The following is a 24,834-nucleotide window of genomic DNA, read 5'->3' on the forward strand; positions in this document are numbered from 1 at the left end:
AAAAGAAACCTTGACGAGTGGATGGGTAACAGAAAATACACCCATGGGATCACTTCATTGGCTCTGCTTGACAGAGGATCAGTTAATTAATCAATGGGGCGATGATAGCTGACATGCTCTGGCTAGGCTTATAAATGCCCTTGGGCAGATATAGTTCCTACCTATGAACATATGAACATATAAGACAAGGGTCATTCAGTGTGATAGTGAGATGTTAAGTTAAGCAATGTTATGTACAAGATGCTGTGCATTAACACAAATGCTACTTTTCCCCTAGGGCTTGACTACAGGGTGTAATTGGAGGCTGCTGAACTACATCTGTAATTGTTGATTGTTATGTATCTTGAAGGCAAATCCTGTGCCTACTGTTGTTCTAATTGAAGGCCTTGGCCTGAACAGCGTAGTATGGTATATATCCACATTGCTTGCATCTACTGTTTTGTGTGGGCCTTGCATTCATCACTGATTACATATTTCAAAATTTATGTGGTGTAAGTACTGGCATACATTATTGTATAGTACACAAATAAAGGTTATCTGTGTATGCATACCTGTGTGTCGTGTCATGTCCTTTGAATTGTGGGTGGGTATATGTTTACTGTCAGTATTCTCATTTGTGGGAATTGTTGCCACACTACATATTTCACAGGTGGCAGTTAAAGGGCTTGTGGCTGAGGGGTATACTTTGCACCTAGTACTTTTACACTACTTCTACATATGTATAGCTACTAATACATTTTGTCTGTGTATATGTGTATGTACCAATATATATCTCATATAGCTATATCTACATATATATGTATATATATATATATATATATATATATATATATATATATATATATATATACATATGAACATATTTATGTATCTATATACAATTAATGTTATATGATTATTTGTGAGTTTTATATATATATATATATATATATATATATATATATATATATATATATATACACACATATAGATATATATCTCTACATATAGCTGTCTATCTGTCTACATTTACAGATATATATCTGTCCATATGTCCATGCATGTTCGGCTCATATTTTGGCCTGTACCTCAGTCTCTTGGCAATTGATATGGATGATCGCAGCATTGAAGTCAGTAACTAGTGCCGACACTTTTGTGTTTCAGACTTCATCTCCTTTTTCATATGTGTTCTAATACATATAACTGTGTAACTAGCAACATTTTAAGTGTATTAGAGCATTACTTGACATATATCCCTATTTGTACCCACATTGTGACATACTTTGTCCAGACTTCTTGCATTAACAGGTTGTATGGTATGATATTAATACATTTCCTGTACTGTTGACTGATTGTGCTGGATGATATGTTTGTAAAAACATCAGGTTAAGTATATTTGCCATGGTTTAGTGGTAAATCACTTTGTGTATGGAGTGCAGGGTCTTGGGTTCTAGCCTTGCAGAGGCAATTTATTTTGTTGCTGGGCAGAACAAGGGCCATTGGATACAGAGTGATTAAAGCACTTTTAAGCAGTTGTAAGCAGGTTTGCATGAGTTTGGGGTATGATAAGCACTGCTAATCTCCACTTATGTTTTCTTACACTCAGTTAGCTTCAGAATTGCTCAACCTGTGTAGGCATAGCTTACCCTGCGCAAACCCATGCAAACCTGATTACTGCTGCTTAAAAGTGCTTAATGGTTAGCATTGCTTAATAGTTAATTAACACTACATTTTCCTTTTGGCAGTGATTTATTATTCATTACAGGTTCTATATCTGTCTGGTATTTATGATTCTACACTTCTACTACTTCTACACTTTATTACAATAACATAACACCTCACATCTCTGCTTACTGCAGTACTCCAGTTCACATATTTATGTTATGTAGCAGGTTATACCACTTCACACTGTACATAGATTCAGTTCACATGTTTGGTTTGATTTTCCTGTGGTAGGATTAGTTTGCTGATACCTACTGTGACTATAGTGTACAGGGTCCTGAGTTCGAACCTTGCAGAGGTATTTTCTTTTGATGCTGGCCAGGACATAGGCTGTTGGGTACAGAGTGATTAAGGCACTTGAAAGCAGTTGTAAGTGGGTTTGCATGGGTTTGTGCAACGGTAAGCACTGCTAACCTCTGGTTACAGTTTCTTACACTCAGTTAGCTTCTACTTTGCTTAATCTGCATAGGCAATGCTTACCCCGGTGCAAACACACTTAAACATGCTTACTAGTGCTTATATATGCTTGCTACTGCTTATTTGTGCTTAAACCTGCTTACTAGTGCCTTATTCATTATGACAATGACACTTCACATGTGCATTTAATGCAGTATTCCAGTTCACATTTAAATGTTATTTAGTAGGTTATACAGCAAAAAGATGTAAAAATATGTTCATATACAGATTTCACATGGAAAATGATATGTGCTACAGTGGGATTTGAACTGGGAATGCCTGTGCATTAGGTGGATGCTCTAGCCACTACATTATTGCTGTGCGGCTTCATTTTCATATATATTCCTTGTTATCCTCTTCAGCTTTTTCAGCTGCTTTAACTGTAGCTAAGCGATGGGCACACCCGCGCACCTACGGTTAGCTGTACTCAGGGTTTAAAAAAAAATAAAGGGGTTTCCTCTTTTTATTTTTATGTGTTGTTGCTGTTGTACACATGGGGGACTGTTGGTGGGGATATGCAGACACCTATGAGTGGTCTTGCTCATTTATTTACAGTTTCTGCTGTTCTAATTGCAGGGGCTTGTTCACTCTGAGAGCTCTGCTCTCAGACAAGCCCCCTGCACTCATCCATGCTCCATGTAGGATTAGGAGGTCAGGCAGTGCACCTTCATTAATATGCATGGCGTGCTGCCGTCCTCCTCCTAAACTGCCACTTCTCTGCAGGACTAGATTAGTCCTGCACGGAAGATTTGTAAATCTGGGGGTAATATTTTGTAAACAACTTACAATATCTCAGCAACCACCCAAGTTACACACATACTATCAGTGGCATTTTGTTCATCTAACTGAGAGCATTCATATGAGACTAAGGAGTTCTGTCTGTGCAACTTGTTTTTTGAGATATTTAAAAAAAACGGTAAATAATGGTGACAAGAACAACAGAATAAACCACTAGTCCTGAAGGAACCACTCAGCGGAAGCAATAATACGTCCTTTAATGAAAATCACAACTAACAGCATAAAAGATACGTAAAAAATCAAAGTCTTGTTTCATAGATTAAGCACTTTCATCCACCAGTATGTGGACTTCATCAGAATCAATTAATCAATTAGATCAATTGGATTATATATATATATATATATATATATATATATATATATATATATATATATATATATATATATATATATATATATATATATATATATATATATATATATATATATATATATATATATATAGATATATATATATATATATATATAAATAAACTAAAATATATAAATATGTTATAGAGACAGATATAGCAGCAGTTATTCTATATTCTTCAAAACAATTTTTAGGGACATTGTATATTAATGAGAGTAAAATTGATATGGACTTAATGCTTGGTACATAGACATACATACATATCAATGCAGTTGTGTGTGGCAACAAATACATCCATTAATTTAACTACTTAGGCAATACAATATTGATCGTACTTAAATCAATATATTAAGTAGTTAAATTAATGGATGTATTTTTATATATATATATATATATATATATATATATATATATACTGCATTTAGACCTTATAGGCACTGGTGTTTTAATAAATGTACGAACAGAATCGAATTAATAGTGAATGTACCATAAAATGACAGGAAATAGTTCTATTGTTTAGCAGTATGTATTATTAGTTAATATGTACAAACAAACATATCTGTCCAGTTCTTTTTATTAGATTTTTTTAAAAACAGGATTTTTAAGTATTTATTTTGGACAAATGAGTATGAATTATATCTGGAATAGAGTTGTTTTTAACTGATATTTTGTTATGTAGTATTTATTTTATTTTATATATGTAGAGATCTGTCTCTTTAAATTACTACCTAGAAATGGCACCAAAGTGTGTTTAAATAGTGACGATCTAATTGATTAATTGATTTTGATGAAGTCCACATACTGGTGGATGAAAGCGCTTAATATATGAAACAAGACTTTGTTTGATTTTTTACATATCTTTTATGCTGTGAGTTGTAATATTTAGAAAAAATCTGAACATTTTATATATATATATATATATATATATATATATATAAATTAATATCATAAAAACAACAGTTAATTTCTATTTACCTGCACTAGACTAGACAGAGGTCAAATATTAGTGCAGCTGAGGTTACCATTGTGTAAGATTTAAGGTGAAATCTTTTAAAACCTTGAACATAGCATGGTTTTGAAATTATTAATGAAAATATGAACAAACAATATTTGACACCTAGAGGCATCAGTAGGAGTTAACTGCAGATGTGCTTGGAGGCGTCACTTGGATGTAACGAGTTAAAGTGTCTCTGTTTCATCTGAATTTATCATAGTATTTATTGTCATCCCATAAATCATTGTCTTCGAACACACTCTGGCCACCACCATGTTGGATTCGCCACAGCCCACAATTCAGGTGAGAAGCATTATACATACGTTAATAGGTTCATACCAAGCTGCTAATCAGGTAGATCTTTTATAGCCTAGCCACAAGATCCCGATTCATCATTACCCTATGATATGATTACCTGACACCTAATTTTGTCCCTTTTAAATAAATAGGGCCAAGGAGGTACTTCACTTTACATCCAATTCTTTTCCGCAACAGAGGGATTCTTTGAGAGATGTGTCTATCTCATAAGAAGGTCTTATTTAACAGAGGGATTCTTTGAGAGATGTGTCTATCTCACAAGAAGGTCTTATTTATTTTATGGTGGAAGTTTACTTCTATTGAGTGGGTGTTTAGCATGTTGCTTGTTTTATGAATGTATAGGAGGCCACATACTTCAAGGCTTTATTCACTAATTAGAGGCCACCTCAAGAGTCTGTAGAAACAGAGACGAGAGAAAGTGCTTTCATGAGGTCATTATTGCACAAGGAAGACTGGCCCTTGATTCTCTTAATGAGGAAAACTGCAATCTTTTTAGTAGAAGTCACATGTTTAGAAAATTACATATCAAATGGGGCATTATATTATATTATGGAACTGATGAGGGAGGAGTAGAGAGGTTGATATCTTCCTTTCTTCTAGAAGATATGCTTCTGGTAATCAGTCTGGCGAGATAAAATGATCTCCAACAACAGTGCATACATGATGATCTAAGGGTGGTTCATTGTCATTGAAAGTGCCTAGTTACTCAATGACTATGTCAATTTTCAAAGCAGTGTCATCATGGGGTTTGTACATGGATGCACATGTTTGACAAAGGATATAATATTATGTTCTTTGGAAATTACTGTAAGGTCATGGTCCAAGCAGCATTTGTTTTCTATATGTTAGACTGTCAAGGAGAGTCTGGAAGTCATCTGGGAAGTTTATGACAGCTGTGAGATTGCAGTCATGTGCAAACTTGGTCAGCCACAGGCTCTTGTTATCGGCCTTGACATCAGAAAAGTAAATATTGAAGATAAGTGTCCCAAGGATCAATCACTGAAGGTCACCACTAGTAATGACCCTTTTTAATGAAACAGTGGTCAAAACCCTGATAGATGTCTGTCAGTAAGCCAGTCTGCTATCCAGTGGGCAATATAGGGTTTATATTTAGTTTCATTAGCTTGCCAATAGTGCCAGAATGTGGGATGGTATCAAGGGTCATGGCCAAGTCCAGGTAGGCAGTGTGAAGTGATTTACTTGCATCCACTGCATCACTGACACCCTCATGAAAATAGTAGGAGGCCTTTATTCATAAAAAAATAAACAAACAAATAAATAAAAATATTTACATATTTGCAACATCATACATTACTTACAATATTTACACAAACATTCATATACACTTCTTTATTACTTATCACTTATACCATTTTTACTCTCCCCTTCATGCATATCCACATTTTTTTCTTTGAACATAATATTAATATCCCACTTCTATCATATAAGAAATCATTGTATCTTGCTTGCCACAAAAAAAATGTAAAATTAATTTCCTATTCAGTTTTCCAGTTTACATTTTTTACGTTGTATTTGCCATTGTTAGTGCCATTGTTATTGTTTCAATATTTTCATTACTTCATACTTTCTTCTTCAAAACTCATTTGTCATGGGGCATTCTAAAATAAAAATAATCTCACTGTCTTCTCTTAACAAAGATTACATTTCCTTTTCTTGTATTTCATTAATTGTTTCACTAGTAGTTCATTTAAAATCAATCAAAAAACAAAAATTATTGACTTGACATTCTAGCCTTTTCTTTCTTTCCTCTGTTGTCTTGTTTTCGTACTTCAGAAATTCAGAACAAGTGTATATATGATGAAATCATGTCATTATCATACAATACCATTCTTTTCTGTTTTATCTTTTATTACTTCCCATTCACTCATTTTCCTGTAATAAGCTACTGCTTCCCCTTCTTTTTCTGTAATTTTCTTGTTCTATTTTGTCATGTTCAATATTTTTCCGTATCTTACATCCTGTATATTTGCACTCTATTTATTGCTCATGTATCATCATCTTCAAAATCAAATGTAACTGTAAAGAGGCCAAGAATACTACAGGGTTTATTAGCTCTAAACCACCTTCTTTATATTCACTCTCTAGTACAGATACTCATTTGCTAGTAACTCGTGACACACCTGCTTGCTGCCACTTGCTCGAAAAAGCAAGTATTCAAAACTCTCTAGCCCTATCTCTCATTGCTATGTAGCCCTCCCAACACCAAACCCTAAAATCCCACTCAACTCCCTAAGCCTAAAGTCCTACTGCTTTCCCATTGCCGCTTGCCTGAACTCATATTTGAGTTTGTGCTAAGCAGTGGCCCATAAGAGCTTCAAAGTATTTGAATCCCTGTCTTATAGACAGTGGTTTCAAGCTTTTGGGACTCAAGTGCCTGTAACCCTCACTACACACAACTCACTTCTTACAATGTTTAATCTAGACCCCACATTATTCCAAAGACTACATCTTAGAATTATTTTTCGACCTGGCATTGTCTGAATCCCCCTTCTTGGTTCCACTGCTATATTTTACACCTTATTTACCATTTGTCTTGCACCCTTCCCCTTCTGTTACTAGCACCTTCTGTTCTCCCTCTTCCATCTTAGGTTATGATCAGTGAGTTGTACCTTTCCGTCCTAGCACAAAACTCTGCTGTCCCTTATGGACTAAGGCAGACCCTATCCCTGCATATATTTGGTTTCTCTGAAAGGTCTCCCCTCAGTCTTCCTAATAGTCTTGACCTTTGTCCCCCATATGCCGTAACTCCCCTACCACCACTGAATGGAAAAAGCATAGATTTTCTTAAACATCAATTTATATAGCCTTCATGTAAACATAATTTTCTTTACTTTCATCTAAAATTTCTTTATATTGCTTTTGACAACATGTCCCACCATATTTTATACCTAGTATTTCTATCTTGTCTCTTGTAAAACATATATCACCTATTGGCATTATGCCACCATATCCTATTTTTTTGCTCGAAACTAACCCCACCACCACTAAAAGTGTTATTAATTCCCTCATTATCATTTTATCTACACTTTATTCCTTACCATGGTTATCAAATTATATACACAGCTCAGAAATATTTACAAGCATGTCTCACCGTAATGTACTATAGCTGCTTCCTTTCCCACACTTATTCATTTCCCTCTTGCAGCATTAATAACAGAACAGAATAATACTGCACTCATCAGGCATCCCTGTGTGATGCACTACCCAAGTTTGATTTACGTCCTCTCTATCCATTAACTAAAACCTTCACCCAAGACCTTTTATATACACTTCTAATGGCCCCAATTACTTTCTTTGGGATTATTTAGTGTATTAATATATCCAAATGAATCCAGATGATTTTCCCAATCAGTAAATACAAGTCCAAACCAAACAAAAGTTTAATGAAGCAATACAGAAAATAAAATATACTAATTTATTTAAAAATCAATAAATGCAAGACTTCTGTATATAAAAATGCACTTGGGTTTAGATTTATTTAGACTTTAAACACAACATTCTCTTTCAGTCCTTCTTAAAAAGAAAAAAAATCACATGACTAATCATGTTTTAAAGCATAACATCTTACTTCAATGTGTGCTTAAGTAATGCTTTACACTGGTAAAAAAAAAACAAAGTTGAAAAGTACAGTCTGTGAGCACTTATATGACATTAAACTCAAGAACAATTTTAATGCATTATTTCAGCACAAATGATGAACAGAGTACAAGAGTTTTCTTTTAGTGCTGGATTATGTACATACTAATGACAGAGGTAGAAATGGAGATAACAACCTAAATTATAGAGAACATAAGTGACAAATATTGCTGGATGTTTGCAAAGGTAAAAGTCTGAATGTCAGTGTGAATTGTAAATGCTTTTAAAGAAATATCAGAGATGCTTTAACTTTTCTCAAAAGTTGTAATTCTCTGCATATGCCTGCATGGATCCCTATCACTTCGCCGACAATTCAAATCTCCAAAAATGATATGGCCGAGACCATATCGCCGAATGTTTGAATTACCAAAAAAGGAGTAAAAACACAGAACAACTTACCTGTACATTTTTGCATGGGGGAAAGCCACCCTGCAACCTCCACACTCAATACAACTTAAATATACCAACTTCTTGATCGCACTTCAGTGAGGAAAATGGCAAATCCCTGGTTCCGCACTGTATGGCGATCAGAATACACAATTGTCGGCAATTCATATCTTTGGCCATATGGTCTCGGCCATATCGTCTTTAGAGATTTGAACTTTGAACACTGTGATAGGGAGCTGTCTGCACATATACCTGTTAACATTTTCAGACATTTCCCTATCTTAATTATAATATTCTCTTTCCCAAATATTGACATTGTTGTAGTGTGATCTGAAGTAGCTACTATTAAATTCCTACTACTTACCTATTTTTAAAGTCCTTGAAAATAACACAAAATCAAGTTCTGACTTTATCTGTGCTTCTTAAAGTATACAGTCTTTTCCTACCTTATGCCAGGCAGAAGTTCTCCATTATTTACCCACAAAGTTTGACATCTGTTCCTATTTTTTTTTTGCCTTTAAACCATAGTTTGCCCTGTACTTTTCTGAGGTGAGCCAGTCTTTAATGATGTGCCTTTCTATTCTGGGAAATCTCTTCAGCAGCTTTACAGAAAACAGAAACCATTCAAAAAGGGAAGTAAAATGAATAACTGAATTGGGTAACAAATCCATGTTATATTATTGACTGGTGATGGGATCAGAGGGAAGCTCCCCTGAGAAGGTCCAAAGGCATGAGTGATCTGGCATCATTTGGCAGCCTGAAAGAGACATGGAGGTGGCAGAATCATCTGCCATGGGGGGCCACAGCTGGGGAAGGTCTCTTGGCAAAGTTAAAGGGGAGGCCTGTAGGCATCAGCCCTGACAGAAGTCAGCAAGGGTGCATTGGGCCAATGGGTGTGGGGCCTGGAAAGCTCCTGCCTGAGTGAGTGGCATCAGGCGGAGCACCCCATGACAGAAGTCCTGGAGGGAGTGACTGATGGATGGTGGCAGAGCATGGAAGTCTTCTGCCAGGGTGATGGCATCTGACCTTACCCCATACACAATGACATCCCCAAAAAATCACAAAGTCCCCAGAGTTGCTCAGGATGGGAAAGAAATGGGACTGGCTGCCCCGGAAGCCAAGTCACCATTCAGACTGAGCAGTCTAAACTGGGACATTTCTGTGTCCCAAAGACAATGTGTGGGATTCCAGGACAGAGACTTCCAAACCGGGACTGACCTGGAAAAACTGGGACTATTGGTCACCTTGTCTTAGCCTTACTACATCACACACACACACATACAGGTATATAAACATTACTAGTGAATGGCAGAAAATCTGTTACTATTGACTCTGACAATGAATACTCACTGATAACCTCATTTCTCACTCTCATATACTCACTTCTTTGGTGTCAGGCTTGCCTTCCTGTAATCTTCCCACCCAACCCTAATGATGATAACTGTGCCCTGCCCTTTGCACATTTTATTGGGACTTAGTGTTGCATATGTCTAATGCAAAGAATAGATACCTAATGCTTTGTCACTCACATGTGTGCTTTAATAAAATGCATTGCAAAAACAGTTTATTTTGTATTTATTTTTCCTGCTCAAATGTACATGTTATTCTTTATGTACATCATCTTCAGTGTATTTTTACTATTAGTCCTAGTAATGCAGTCCTACTTAACAGTAATTAGTGCCTGGTCAGCACCTTGTAGAAATGATGCTTAGATTGCCCTGGTCACTGCTGTGGTATCTACTCTGGGCAATTGTAATGCGGGATGCACAGAATTGGGAAGAATCGTATTTATATTACATAGGTCATGCACAGTTCACTGCAGACATCCATCTACAGTTGGTTCATCTTACTGACATACAATACTTGCATCTGAGAGTAAGCATTTATATATCTCTTTTTTACATATTCATCACTTATATTGGTCAATACAGTTGCCACACAGTTCTTTCTTCTACAGCTAACACTGTTTGATGCTCACTGAACATAAAGATTAACACGGGGTAAGTAAAGGTTGTGCATTTTGCATGTATCCCTTTTTCATTTTGTATGTGCTTAGCATCTTAGGTAATGACTATGTGTGCTGTCCTCTGGTGCTTAACCAGGCCATGGCATACTGCACACACCTATGTCTGCCAGGATCATCCACAGCTACTGGTTCTTCCTCAGACTCCTCATGTGTTTTGTAGACTCTGCTGGCCCTTCTTGTGGTGCTGTAAACTGTGGTCCTTGGCCTTGCTGTCCTAGTTGCAGCTGTTTCCTGATAATTATATTGTGCAACATGGCACAGACTGTGAATATGTTTGCTGAGGTGCCTGGGTCATACTGCAGAGCATCACCAGATTTATCTCGACACCAGAACCTTGATTTCACTAAGCCGAATACACACTATATAATATTTATGGTTTGGGCATGTGCATTGTTGTATCCTTGCTCAGTATGGTTATGTGGGCTTTTCATGGGTGTCATAAGCCATGGTTCCAATGCATAACCTGCATCCTTCTCTAGATGCTGTTGTGGAAAGTCACTTCTAGCAAACTTTATTTACAGTTCACAGATATGCTATATGTGTGAGTTGTGAAAACTGCCATTGTTACCTGCAAACACAATGTAGACAATGCCTTTGGCATTCCAGACCACCTGACAGTTCATAAGTGGTATTCTTTTCTGTTGATATACCTACGATCCTATTCACCAGGTAGTGCTTTTATTTCTATGTGTGAGCAGACTATGGCCCAAAAAAGTGTGCTATGGCATAGAATTCTTGCATGGTTGTTTCTCTCTCCTCTGAAGGTATAAAGAACCCTAATGTGATCCCTAACATGTTGCAGTATTCCATTTAGAAATTAATGGACTATTCCTGAGGCAGAGGCCTGTGACACCCCTAATATATTTCCGTGGGTTTCTGAAAGGTGTCTGCTACTAATATGAGCAATACTACAAATACCATGGTTTCCACTGAGATGGGTTCTACATGATTTCCTCTGGGCTTCAGGTAAGGCAGGCAGAGGTTGCCTATTTCCTCTAGGGTATCTCTGCCACCCTGTATCACTGTACAGTTTCTGTATCATGAAGGCCAAGTCAAATGTGGTCTGAAAATTCTTCTCCTATGCTGAGGTCTGTCAGCAGCATCAGAAGCACCTTGCATTAAAACCTATTAGATATACAGGTCAATGAAAGCAGCAGCAACCCTTAACATGTTTTCTAAGTGTGTTTGTGACTGTATTGCAAAGAGTGTTGGAATTAAAGCAAAAACAGAGCACCGCATGTACATGTGCACTTTACACTTCCTGAATAGCTCCACCATGTTGAATTGCTTAATTAGCATGCATTTCATCTACGTATGTCTTCATTAGCATATTCTGCCACTTAACTTTATTTTGCAGCCTGTGGTGTTTAATGAATAAAAAATAGCATGCTCACCACTGTGAGATGTGCACATGCGCTCAGCGTAAAGTGTGGGCGTTCATGAATCAATGTGTAATATAAAATGCTTATGGAGGTATTATAGAAAAAAGATTTAAAAAGCTCCTGGGAAAGTTCTGATACAGGGAATACTTTGGCCAAAGGGAATAAAGTCTAAAGAAGTAGTAAACATTCAAAAGAAGTGACTGAAAGCACCTTGAATGGGATAAAGAATGTAGAATGGCAGTTTGTGACACGGAAAGGGCATATGGCCGTATAATGCATAGCCACGTATGAGTGCTGTTTCAAAAATATTATGTTAGTAGGAAAACTATTAGATTCTTAAACTTGGTATATGAAAAGAGGGTGACAAAGGTTTTAGCAAATAGGTAGATAGGTGGCAAGGTTCAATGATGTAATGGGGTAGAGCAGGATTACCCTACGAGTAGTGTATTATTCGCACTAATAATGAATGCAGTTGCCATTAGGTGTGGTTGGTCCAGGCACACCAGAAGTACAGACCTGAGTTTTTTCCTCTTTAATAATAATATCATATGCAGATATTTTAGTAATTATTACTTGTAATAAATTATGGGCAGTGTAGCTAAAGTTTTAGAAGTTATGCTAGCTTAATGTAGTATTAGAAGTGAATAAAAGTGTCATTATTTAGAAGATAATGTGAAAATGGGAGGTATATATTTCTCCTAAAAAGAAACTGAAATTTTGTGTTTAAAATGCAATAGGTCTAAAATTGAGAACAAACAATGAAAAATGATATTACAGGAACTAAATTTTAAAAAGCAGACTTTTGGAAGGCATTTAGAATGTCTTTTAGAAATAGATATGTTTGATTAATGTTGTATTTTGGAAGAAAATTATTTATTTGGGGGTGTTATATGATCCCAGTATCAACAAAAAAAGAGTTACTTTTGTAGCACTATTATGACTCACAATTAAACCCTGCGAAAACAAAGGCATGCTGTAATATGGAAGAGAATGGAGCTTGAGGTTTAAAAAGCCAAATTGTTTATTTAGCTTTTCTACATTTATTCCAGATAATAAGAGCAATGAAGCATTGTGGAGAATGTTTGTGTCATTTACTAAGAACAACATATTTATGTTTTTGGAATACTATTAGAATGAAAAAAAGGATGGGAGGTAGAAACTGTGCAGAATTGTTAGAATATCATGACAGTTAATATATAGAAATGCGATATAGTCAAAATTATAGATCACATAAATAATTGGTATGTAAATGCTATATTATTATCCCATGTAGTCAATCTCCGTCAAGATTTATATGTTGACATGAAAAATGCAACTGCTCAGAGTATGAAAATACTTCAGAAGTAGAAGAACGGCAAGATTTTTTTTATGGATGACATTTTTAAATGATTGTCCAGTAAAGGAATTAATTTTCTATAAAGAAAATAAGAAGTGGAAATATGTAAATGTGCTTTTAAACAATATGACATTAATGTTTATATGAAAATATTATGATATGGAAGTTGTGAAGGATTAGATAATTAAGTGGTAGAGTAGATACAGTCATATTTTTCAATTATGTGATTTGTAAAGATGGGGAGAAGTAACGAGTGGGACTTGAGTTTGATTGTTATTAATATTTAAATACTATCTAGCAATATATATATATATATATATATATATATATATATATATATATATGTATATATTGTTTATATCCAAGAACCACAAGGTAAAACCACGGCTCCGAAGGAATCAAGCTTTAATAAACAACAAAAGAGAACCACAGGCTGACACCAGAATCTATAAGTGCTTTTGCGTTCCCTTTGAACGCTTCATCAGACTTGTTCTCCTTTTGCATGTAGAACAAACCAAAGCGGGAGGATGTAGATCACTGAGTGTATTGTTCCTATTGATCCACTGTATCTAGATAGCACATGCATATAAGTACTGAGCACATATGATAACAGTGCCATTTTGTATACTCAGCCAGAGTGAGTGCAAGCATTAAAAGAGATGCACATGTGAATGTGTTTGAAGTAATGTGTGAATCAGTTAACTTGAATATACATGTTCCAATTACTGTTCTTGACAATGTTTATGTACAATAAATATCTTGAACCCATACACCACTTCATTGTCTCTATTAAATGCATGAGACAAGCGGCAGTAAGCTTCTCTGCCCTTGAAACTCACATTCATTGAAACAGCATTAAAACCAAAATTCAAAGAAAATGCATGCAGAGAGTGATGGATCGAGTTTACCTTTGGGCTGTTTTCAAACCATTTTTTGCACCATGCATGCATACATGTGTTCTTTGATGCACCATCCTGATTGTATTAAATTATATTCTGTGAATAATATAACATCACTTTTTAGAGTGTGTTTTAAACTTGTAGGTTTGAACATTGTTCTAGTAAGCAATGAAACAAAACGTATGAACCAATTATGACAAAACTGCCCATTACAGAATATTTCTACCACAAAAGGCCATTCAAACCTCTGTCATTACAATCCACCAGTATCAGTCAGTATACACAATGTCTGCAGAAGTAAAAGTCATCTGAATAACTGCACATTAAGGAGATCTATAACTAGTGAAGAAAGTTGCTGCTGGCAAACAACTTTACATTTCAGTGTTTCATGTGCAAGTTCAATGCCTGCTGCCCCTGAAGAATAAATTCAACATGTTACATTAAAATAAATGGTAAGCTGGTAATATTGCAAAAGGGAATGACTGTCAAACTGCAACAGGTTCATAATTACTAGACATATCATCCAAAGGAGGACACAAGCAGGAGTAAAGCATCCCCATCCCCCCTTAAAGGGGGTACTGCAGCTTTTGCACTCCATGTACATGGTGCTGGAGAAGAACCCACAGCCTTCTGCACCAAATACAAGCATATTACCTGTTGTGCTGCAAACACTGCTTTTAAAATACATAGCACAAACACTGATGATTGCCATTTGCTAAGTAAAACAGTTACACATTGAAAACAGACTAAGCATGAGCAACAGTAAACTTTTCTTCTCTTGAAACCCAACATTCCTTGAAAATGCACAGAAACTCAACAGACCATGAAAATGCACTGGAATGCAACATTGTTTGAAAATGCACTGAAATTTAACAGTCCTTGAAATGCACTAGTTTGGCAGTTGGTGCAGAGGATTCAGCCTCTGGGGTCCTGTATTCAAGGTATAGGATGTGAGCCAGAATAAGTTAACCAACCTGCCATTCCTAATTTGGGAATCCCACACACACACACACACACACACACACACACACACACACACGTGCACACACGTGCGCACACACACACACACACACACACACACACACACACACACACACACACACACACACACACACACACACACACACACACACACACACACACACTATACTTCATGTTCACCTGCAAGGGCAACATGTCTCCAGCTCTTGTCTTAAAAATACTTGCTCTTTGCTTCAAAGTTTAAATGTGCATGAGTCGTACTAAAGATGCATGCATAGACTGTATTTAGGATGCACTCTCTGTGTGGCCTTAAAGAAGAAATGTAATACACGCAGACTGTATGCTTAAAGAAGAAATGTAAGCTTTGTGGCAGCCCCTCCCCTGACCAGTATGGTCCCCTACAGCTAGTGGGCCCTAGGTGACTGCCTAGGTCACCTAGTGCTGGGTTCGGCCCTCTGTACAATATGACCCACAATGGTAAACAAACCAGAGAGACTAGAGTAATCAAGTCATGTCCTAAAAAAACTTCTAAAACAATAAGTGTTAAAACTGACTTTTAACACTATTAAAAAAGTCTTATCCATTCAATGCATTGTTTAAGAAAATGAGGTGCCTTTCTAAACTGAATAATGAGAATTAGTGGCATATCCGTGTTCATAGGTTCATAAGTGTGTACTAGGCCAATGGCCTTGGAGCCTTTACAAGCCTAGCCCACAGAAGTGCCCTGGCATCAGGCCACCATTAGTTCCCGGTGCCTCTATCAAGTAGAGCCACTGGAGTGTTCCCCGGGGTGAACTTTCTATTTCCCATCCACTCATTAAGATTTCTCTTGAAAAGGGCCAGTGAGGTGCTCTGCTTGACATGTATGGGAAGTCTATTCCAGAGCATGGGCAGTCTCTGGGTTATGAACCTGTCCCTCCAGCATGTTCTGTTGATTGTGGTAATGAGATTGAGGTCCCTGGAGTGTGTGGTGTGGAGGGATTGGGATTTTTTTAGGTGTAACATTTCTAACAGGGCTGGGTCAGACATGGCTTTGTAAGTCAAGCAGAGAGCGCCTCTTAATAGATGATATGAGACAGAGAATAGCTGGATTTTTTGAATCTGTCCATATAGGACATGTGTTTAAGGCCTGAAATCCTCTTTGTGAGGTAGTTTTGTGGCCTTTCCAGCTGTTTAGTGAGGCACATGCCAAATGGGGCATTATACTCAATGATTGGTCTAATGAGGGAAGAGTAGAGAGAGATGATGATCTCTTTCTTCCTGGATGCAAAACCCTTGGTAATGAGATGTGCCACATAGAAGGACTTTCTGACCGCAGTGGCAATGTGGTGGTCGAAGAAGAGGTGGTTGTCAACCTGTGTCCCCAGATCTCTTATAACACCTTCAGTGTTCAGTGGGCTACCATCAATGTGGTAATTAGTGGGAACTGAGTTTTTCCCAAAGGAAATGAAACGCATTTTTTTACATTAAGCTTAAGGCCATGGTTTTGACACCACTCATTGGTCTCAGTGCAGCCTTTCTGTAGGATGTCTACATCACGTGGAGAGTTAATAATAGCTCCCAGCTTGCAATCATCTGTGAACTTGGTAAGCCTCCATGTTGGCCTGGACTTCTGAGAAGTAGATGCCAAAAAGGAGAGAACTGAGGGCCGATCCCTGTGTGCGTCCACTCGTGACTGGTTGGCAGTTTGACTTGGAGTCTGCTACTTTCACACTATCTGTGAGCCAATTTGCAACCCACCTAGTGATATAGGGGTTGATGCCTAGTTTGATGAGTCTATCAATAATTCCTAAGTGGGGAATGGTATCAAAGGCCTTGGCGAGATTGAGGTAGGCTGAATGAACTGCCTTGCCCTCATCCACAGCTCTGGTGACTGACTCAAAGAAGTCAACCAGGTTGAGCAGGCATGATCTACCCTTAACAAAACCAAATTGCATGGGATCCAGAGTTTGGAGATTCCCTATATCCTTGTTAATTATGTCCATGATGATGCACTCCATAGCCTTACATATCAGACTTGTCAGGCTAATGGGGTGATAATTCCTGTTCACTTTGTAGTTCGTGTAGAACACAGCCAGGGATATTGTTGGGTCCCATGGAAGCTGTATTCTTGGCCTTGGACAATGCAGCTGTAACCAGTGCTGCAGTAACGCTGAGTGCCTGGCATTCTTCCGGTATTGTGATTGGTCCTTTAGGGGGGAGAGAGGGGTAAAGTTGGCGCTGAATCTGTCAGCAATATTTATCGGCTCAGTATAGGAGGTACCATTGGGCAGTAACTCAGAGCAAATCTGGGTATTGCTGTGGAGAATCTTGATAAAACTGTAGAAAGCTTTGTGGTTGGTTTTAGAGTCTGCCGCAATTCTGCCTTCATAGCTAGCTTTAGAGGTATTGATGAGGGATCTCAGCTTTCTGTTGAGGACAATAAGGGAGTTTTTCCAGTCTTGGGACTTCGTTTTTTTCTGCAACAGTTTCTTCCTTCTGTTGTAGAGTTTGTTAATGGCAGGGAACCACCAGATTGGCTACCTTTTTTTGGAGGAGGCTGTCTTGGTTCTGTTGGGTATGGCTAGTTCCATGCATTTATGTATGTGTTCATACAGTGGATTGGTGTATGATTCAGCGGTCATGCAACTATTTTCCATTTGCATGGGTGCCGTGAAGTTAGCCACCTCTGTTTTTAGGAGCCCAAAGTCAGCTTTGGAAAACATTTTCATACTGGTTACCTTTGCTGGAAGGATACCTCTCAACCTGGATACCTCAAAAATCTGGACAAGGCCCATGAAAAATAGGTACAAATTTATATGCTGATTAATGTAAAATTTGCATATATAATTAAGTAACCCTGCGCACTCAAATGAAATTGTGGGATACCAAATTTCAAATGCAAACTGAAGAACAGACAACTAAAATATTACACCAGAGTCGTCCCCCTGCAGCCATTCCATTGTCCCATTAGCTGGCTATTCCACTCCATTTACCATAAACACCAATGTGTGCATACTGCTTTACTTCTGAAACTTAAATGGCCACCATTTAGTGAATTCAGTTCTCACTTTACACCATAGCTGTCAACCTCTTAGCACAAAAATCCTGCACAAAGCCAGTAATGCGGGAATACAGAATTCAGTTCTCACTTTTTACCATAGTTCTCAATGTCTTAGCACAAAAGAAACTGGACAAAGCCAATAATGGGGGTCAGCCCCAAAATAGGGACAAATTTCAAATACTGATCTTATAAACTTAGAAAATTGCTAGAATAAAAGGTTTTGTGTTACCATTTATTTTCTGAAGAATATGAAGTCTGAAATTCAAATGCCTGTCATTATTTAGTGAATGTAATCCTTCAGTGATTTGCCATTGCCACAAAAATCCTAACAAACACAGATTTAATGAGGAATAGAACAAAATTATGAGGCATAAAGTCAGATGTGATGGTGGCTATGGACTTTAGGCTCTTTTTACCTGTACCCAAGGTACAGAGTTTGAGCTTGAGCATCTCTAGCCACCAGGTATATTGAGTTGGGAGCATTTTCGCACACACACACAACACACACATTTCCCATTAACAAATACCAAGCTTCTTTCCTCTCACAGCTAGTTTGGCTCCAATGACTTAAGTAATCACAGCTAGTCATTTCCTTCAGTAAGTTGAATGTTCATTCCACGCTCACAGTTAGTCCAAAAACTTAAGTTGAAAAGCAGATGTTTCCGTGCTCGCAGCTTAAGCCATTGAGCTCAATTCCGAAAGGCTGACAGAGCTGATGTCATTGCGCATTTGATGATGTTAGCTCCAAAGTGCAAAAAGAAAAAAATTAAAAAAAAAATCGGGAATGAAGGGGTGCCACTCTGGAATCATGGCACCCCATTATTTGGACCCCAAAACTCAGTAAAAACCGAGTAATTTGGTACAGTTGGGAGGTATGTCTGGTAGTCTAGGTGAGATGTGGATTTCCATGGTAATTAGTTTGTGGTCGGATCTAACCAGGGAGGAATTGACTATTGGTATTGAGCAATGGTTGCCCATGTTAGTAATAACCAGGTCAAGGATGTTGCTTCCTCTAGTGGGGGTAAGAATGAGCTAGTCCAGCACATTGGAATTAATGAATTCCAGAAAGCGTTAGGCAAGTGTATTGGTGCATGAGTAGTTTTCCCAGTTGATGGAAGGGTAGTTGAAGTCATCCAGTATGAGAGTGTTGGGTTGGACCCTAATAGTTTCCAGGGTGCTTAGGAACATGGATGAGAGTCTTGGGACATGGTTGGGGACCTATAGCAGGCTACGACCTGAATCACCATCTTACCCATGGTTAGTTGTACCTGAAGTATCTCTGATGCATTATGCTGGACTACTAGTCTGGAGGTATGCATATCCTTTATGAATATGGAGATGGCACCATCTTTGGAGCTTCAGTCCATTTTCTGAGACCAAAAGGTGTGGAATGAGTTATAGCCTGGTAGCGCAGAGGTGCTTTCTGCTTCTTCAAACAGGTTCTCCTTTACAGCACAAATGTCGATGTTCTTCATTTTGAGGAGTGTTTTAAGTGAGTTCATATTGGGATTTAGGCTTCTAGCATTCAGCAGCATGACCTTCAGATTGCATTTATTTGTATCACACTAATAGAACAACATATCCTTGTTTGTGCCATAACAGTAACTCACCTTTGCCCCCCAACAAAAGAAAAGTCTATCCTTGTTTGTGCAATAAAAGTGACTTACCTATGCCCCCCCCAAAAAAAAAAGATCAGGAAAATGACACAATTTGCTTACAAACCCTCTTTGAAATGCTAAATGCTCTATCAAAGGAATTGTTCCTGAAACGTTTTGTACACATTTATCACACAACATTCCATTTTCATGTGTTGGCAGTCATGTATACCTCTGAAATGTCTTGGCAAACATGCCCATGCCATCAGTACATTTCTAACTAATGCATACAGATAGAAGTGTAAAAGCCTATGCTTCAGATATTTTTTAAATGCAATCCAGCATATGCAGTATGTAGCTGACCAAATGGAAGCATACCTTCTGAAGTGCAATACTTCTCTGTACAGATATATCCCGAAGAAATAGCATTACATGCAGTCATTCCAACATAAACAAGTGTCCCCACCATCCGTTTGCCTAGCTACACTGTTGCCTTTCTATAGTGTAGATTCAGGGCTGCCAGCATGGTGAAGATGCAAATGAGGTGTGAACTCATTAGAATTGCTGAATCCCCCCAAACATTGGATCTGTGTAGGTATGTAAACACAGTGCAGCCACTCCCTCTGTGTTTGGTTTTGACTGATTAGTGTTTGGGAGAATGAAAACACAACTTCACTGCAGGCTATCTTACTTCCAGTGGGTGTGTCAGGTCACATCTACAAGGTGTTGAATGTAAGGTTGGAAATGTAAGTAAACAGCACACAAGTCTCAGGTTGTGTTCCTTCACATCCAACCTGCGTTTCATTTTTTTCACAACTGCATATGATATTATTTCTACTTAATATCCTCACACATTTTACTGTAAGCCCAATGATATAGAATGGCTTATACAATGCATGTCTCAAATTACTGCTCAGATACATGAAGAATAGCCAACAAACACAGAAATGTAAGACATAGCTATATATTTGCAAGCAATAATCATGACAGGTTATGTTATCACTAGGTGCGCTATATCCAAAACTACTAAATGTAGAAATGACAGTTGTATGGTCTGATAGCAGTGTAGGTGCTGCTGCAGTTGGTTGTGAGAATATTGAGTTACATTCCTTGCTGTAGCATTGTTTGTGTGGCAAAGAGGGATAAGGCACCCATCCATGTGTTCTGGAGATGCATTGGAGTAAGAGTTCAAATCCAGACTTATGTATAAATATCTCATGTATACCAACATTTTCTGGTGTGTATGTATAACAGATTTTCCTCATTTCAACTTCTAGCTTTTCTTTCTTGTTTTTTTCTTTTTTCTTTTTCCTTTTTTGTATTGGCTAATGTTTGAGCAATGTTCACACATAGCGCAAACAGGGGAAATGGAGAAAAATGAATTTCAGGTTTGGCTGTGCTTATCTGGTTTGCATGAAGCACAGCAGTGCACAAAATGAACAATGGCCCACCCAAGAAGCAGACAGAATCCAGACAGCTGAAAATAGAAACCCGACGCATTCAATTAATACTATTGGGCATCACTCAAACCTGTTAAGTGACACTGCACTGCAATTAACAGCAAGACCTTAAGAATGATTAGTAAAATAGGAAATTTCATGTAACATGTCCTGTGGCAGCAGGTATTAAGTGTAGAGCTGGATCACATATGGTCCTGGGTTCTAGTACGGGGTGTGCAACCTTTGTTTTGCTGTTGCAACATTGCAGTTTATAGCAATAAACAACATAGACACATGTTTTTCAACCTTCTTGTGACAATAGGTATAAGTGTAGAAATGCCATGCATATGGTCTTGGGTTTGAATGCAACATATTCCATACACTTTTACTGCTGCTCCACTTCTCATTATAGCCACTCTTACTCATAACACTTGACATGATGTAGCTGATATTAATTATATGCATGAGGGTTGAGGCACTAGTATTGTGTCAGTTATATATTCATTTATCTATGTATTATCAATGTTTATTCTCAAATGTATGACTGTGGGCATATTCTGTACTATATTCCTGTAAGTATATTTCTACTCTCTGGACTGCCATGGCCTTCACATTTGTCTAACACACACATACACAATTGTCTGTACATCCAATAACCTTGAATTTGCTTTGCTTCCTACTGTTGCACTCCACTTACCATCGGGCAAACACATTACTCAGAGGTGCGCACTGCCAAACACTGCCTTTGTGCAATGGTAAGCAGAGTGCAAGATTTTCAAACAGTGTGCACACTCACAGTAAATGCGATAACTGTAATTGGAATGAAACCATTACTCTCCAATGCTCTTGATCCATGTCAGACATGGCAGGCATTTCTGGAGAAGGTGTCAGATTTAGGGCACAGAGATGGGGTGTCCAGAAGTCCAAGATTTTTATGGCACTCCTAGTTAAACACCACAGTGCCAGGATTCTACAGGGGGACTATTCTGGATTCCAGCATAAGACAGAAGCTTGGGATAGTTTGGCCTGAGCTGTAACCAGCGCCACCGGTATCCCGTGGACTGGTGGCCAGTGTAGGCGTCACTAGAATGACCTATGATGGAGGAAGAGGGATGCCCTTGATGCTTTGATTGAGGAATTTAGGACTGTGGACATTCCACAACCATGTATGTATCAACTACAGAGAGTACCTGAAAACTTAAAAGCTGAATATAGGCAAGACTGGTATTCATAATGATATTCTGTTCTGTTCTGTTTTTTTCCACAGCTGGTCAATGGAGCTCAATTGGCAATGAAGAGGGAAGCATGTGGTATGTATGCAACAGAAGAGTAGTATTATTGCAGCATTAAAAGTTAAAGATAGCTTTTTTAGTATTTTCTAGAGTTGTATGAAATTGAACATACGTATCTCAACTGTAAAATCAAGTATGCATACATTAGTTTGTAGCACAAACCAAGAGTACAATATTAGAGTTTAGTTAGACGTTGTGGGTTCAAAGACCACACTTTCCAACTATACAATACTGTTAATTCTTCAATTATGTGTAACTTAAAAGTTTAAAATAAAAGCTCTGTACCAGTGGCACACATGCACTGCTGTAAACTATAATCCGTATAACTGGAACATGCATATGTGCAATATATGCAAATATCAAGGAGTACTTGCTGTAATCTGTAGTATAGTGTGTATCTGGTAGAAGCTGTTGCTCATAAAATTTCTCTGTTAGGAGGTGGTAGTCTTAAAAGTAAATGTTATGATAACAGAATCAAATAATTGTATTATTGCAGTTTATGTCACATATGAAAGTTCTAATCTTATCTCCTTTTTTCTCTCACCCCAGCCCTTATCTCTCCTTTTTTATTATATCTTTATTTTATTTTATATTTTTATTTTTTCTGGTATTTTATTACATGTCATCAAAATGTGTCCACATCTTCCATGTGTATCACATCACTAAATGCTCCACAGCACAGAGGGTAGACCTGTCCCACAGGATCCATCTGCCCTCCCCTCCATTGGCTCCAGCACCATTGCCCAGCATGTCTGGGATCCAACCTGGCAGCACCACCTCTACTGCCATTGTACTACCAGCCCCCTCGGGTAGTACTGCCCTGGAGGCCAGTCATGTGGTACCGTGTAGGAGCAGTAGCAGACATGGTGATTTTATTACCTGAACCAAGTTGCCAGGGATGGTGCATAGGGTTGTGCACCACACTATTGCTGCATGCCTACACTAGCTGGAGAGGCTTCTCTCCCTCATTTTACACAGTAGTATTAGGAGGAGTAGGAGTTGTCAAGTACTCTAGCCAGCAGTGGAGTGAGGTGACAGTGATGACAGTCCAGTGGGTGAGGACTTGATTTTCATTGTCACCCAGCTTGACAACGATGGATTCTGGATGTCCCCACCTTCACCTCAATCATGGTGTCCCCCAACCTTTTTTGTCCATCACCGTCCCTGTCTCTTGTGTTTTTATTGTCTTGTCTGTCTGCAATTGCTTTCTCACCTACCCAGCTTAACTGACCCAGACATGCCTGCACCCCTTCCTCAACATTCCTCTATCTCTCTCATCTCAAAAAATGGGCACCTGTCTCACTAATAAAAAATTGTCTCACATATATAGCTCTCCATTTTGCACATGTGTCTTCTTGACACTCTTGATTTGGTCAAATTAACTATGGTTCTTTCTTACTTCTCATCTGCACATTCCTTCCCTGCTTTCACACCCCCCACCACTTGCTCACTGTTTCACCACCATCCTATCTTTCCTATTTATTTTCTTTAATGCATTATTGTGTGATGGTGCACATTGTGCAACATGGCACAGCAACAGTAATGTGAAAGTAGTTAAAAGTATTACATACAGCTGTATTAAAACCCAGTACCACTGGACCCCCAAAAGGAATGTATCACTGCATTAACTGCATTAACATATGCTGCCACAGAGTCAGTTAAATAGCAGGTATATTCCAGAGACTCAATAGTAACTGTCAGATTTTGTTTTCCACCTGCTTGCTTCCCATCTAACCACTTTCCTATCTACCCCATTGTAACATATTTAATCTGGTCAAAACATATAATCACACACAAGACACATAAGTAGGAGAAAAAGCAATGGATCCTTTCATTTTAGGGCTCCATGTTTGCAATGTGTGCATCGAGCATTAGTGCAGTGATGCAAAATGCTGTGGTTATCTCTGCACAATGCAGCTTAACCCCTCTGCAATATGCCAACACACAGCAACACATCTTGTATCAACAATTCATGTCATTGCATTATCACTCTGTAATGAAAAATATTTTAAAGTGTAAGACACGCCTGTATTCAAACCCAGTACCATCTGGGCCAAAAAAGGAAGTATCAGTGCATTAACAATTGCTGCCACAGAGTCAGGTAAGCAGCACGTGTATGTCATAGACTCAATACTGTCAGGCTTTTCAGTGCAGCTTGCATTTGTGCACTGCTCGCCT

Source organism: Protopterus annectens, chromosome 2.part0 (genome assembly GCF_019279795.1).
Source record: "Protopterus annectens isolate FY-2018-M chromosome 2.part0, PAN1.0, whole genome shotgun sequence".
NCBI classification, from domain to species: domain Eukaryota; kingdom Metazoa; phylum Chordata; order Ceratodontiformes; family Protopteridae; genus Protopterus; species Protopterus annectens.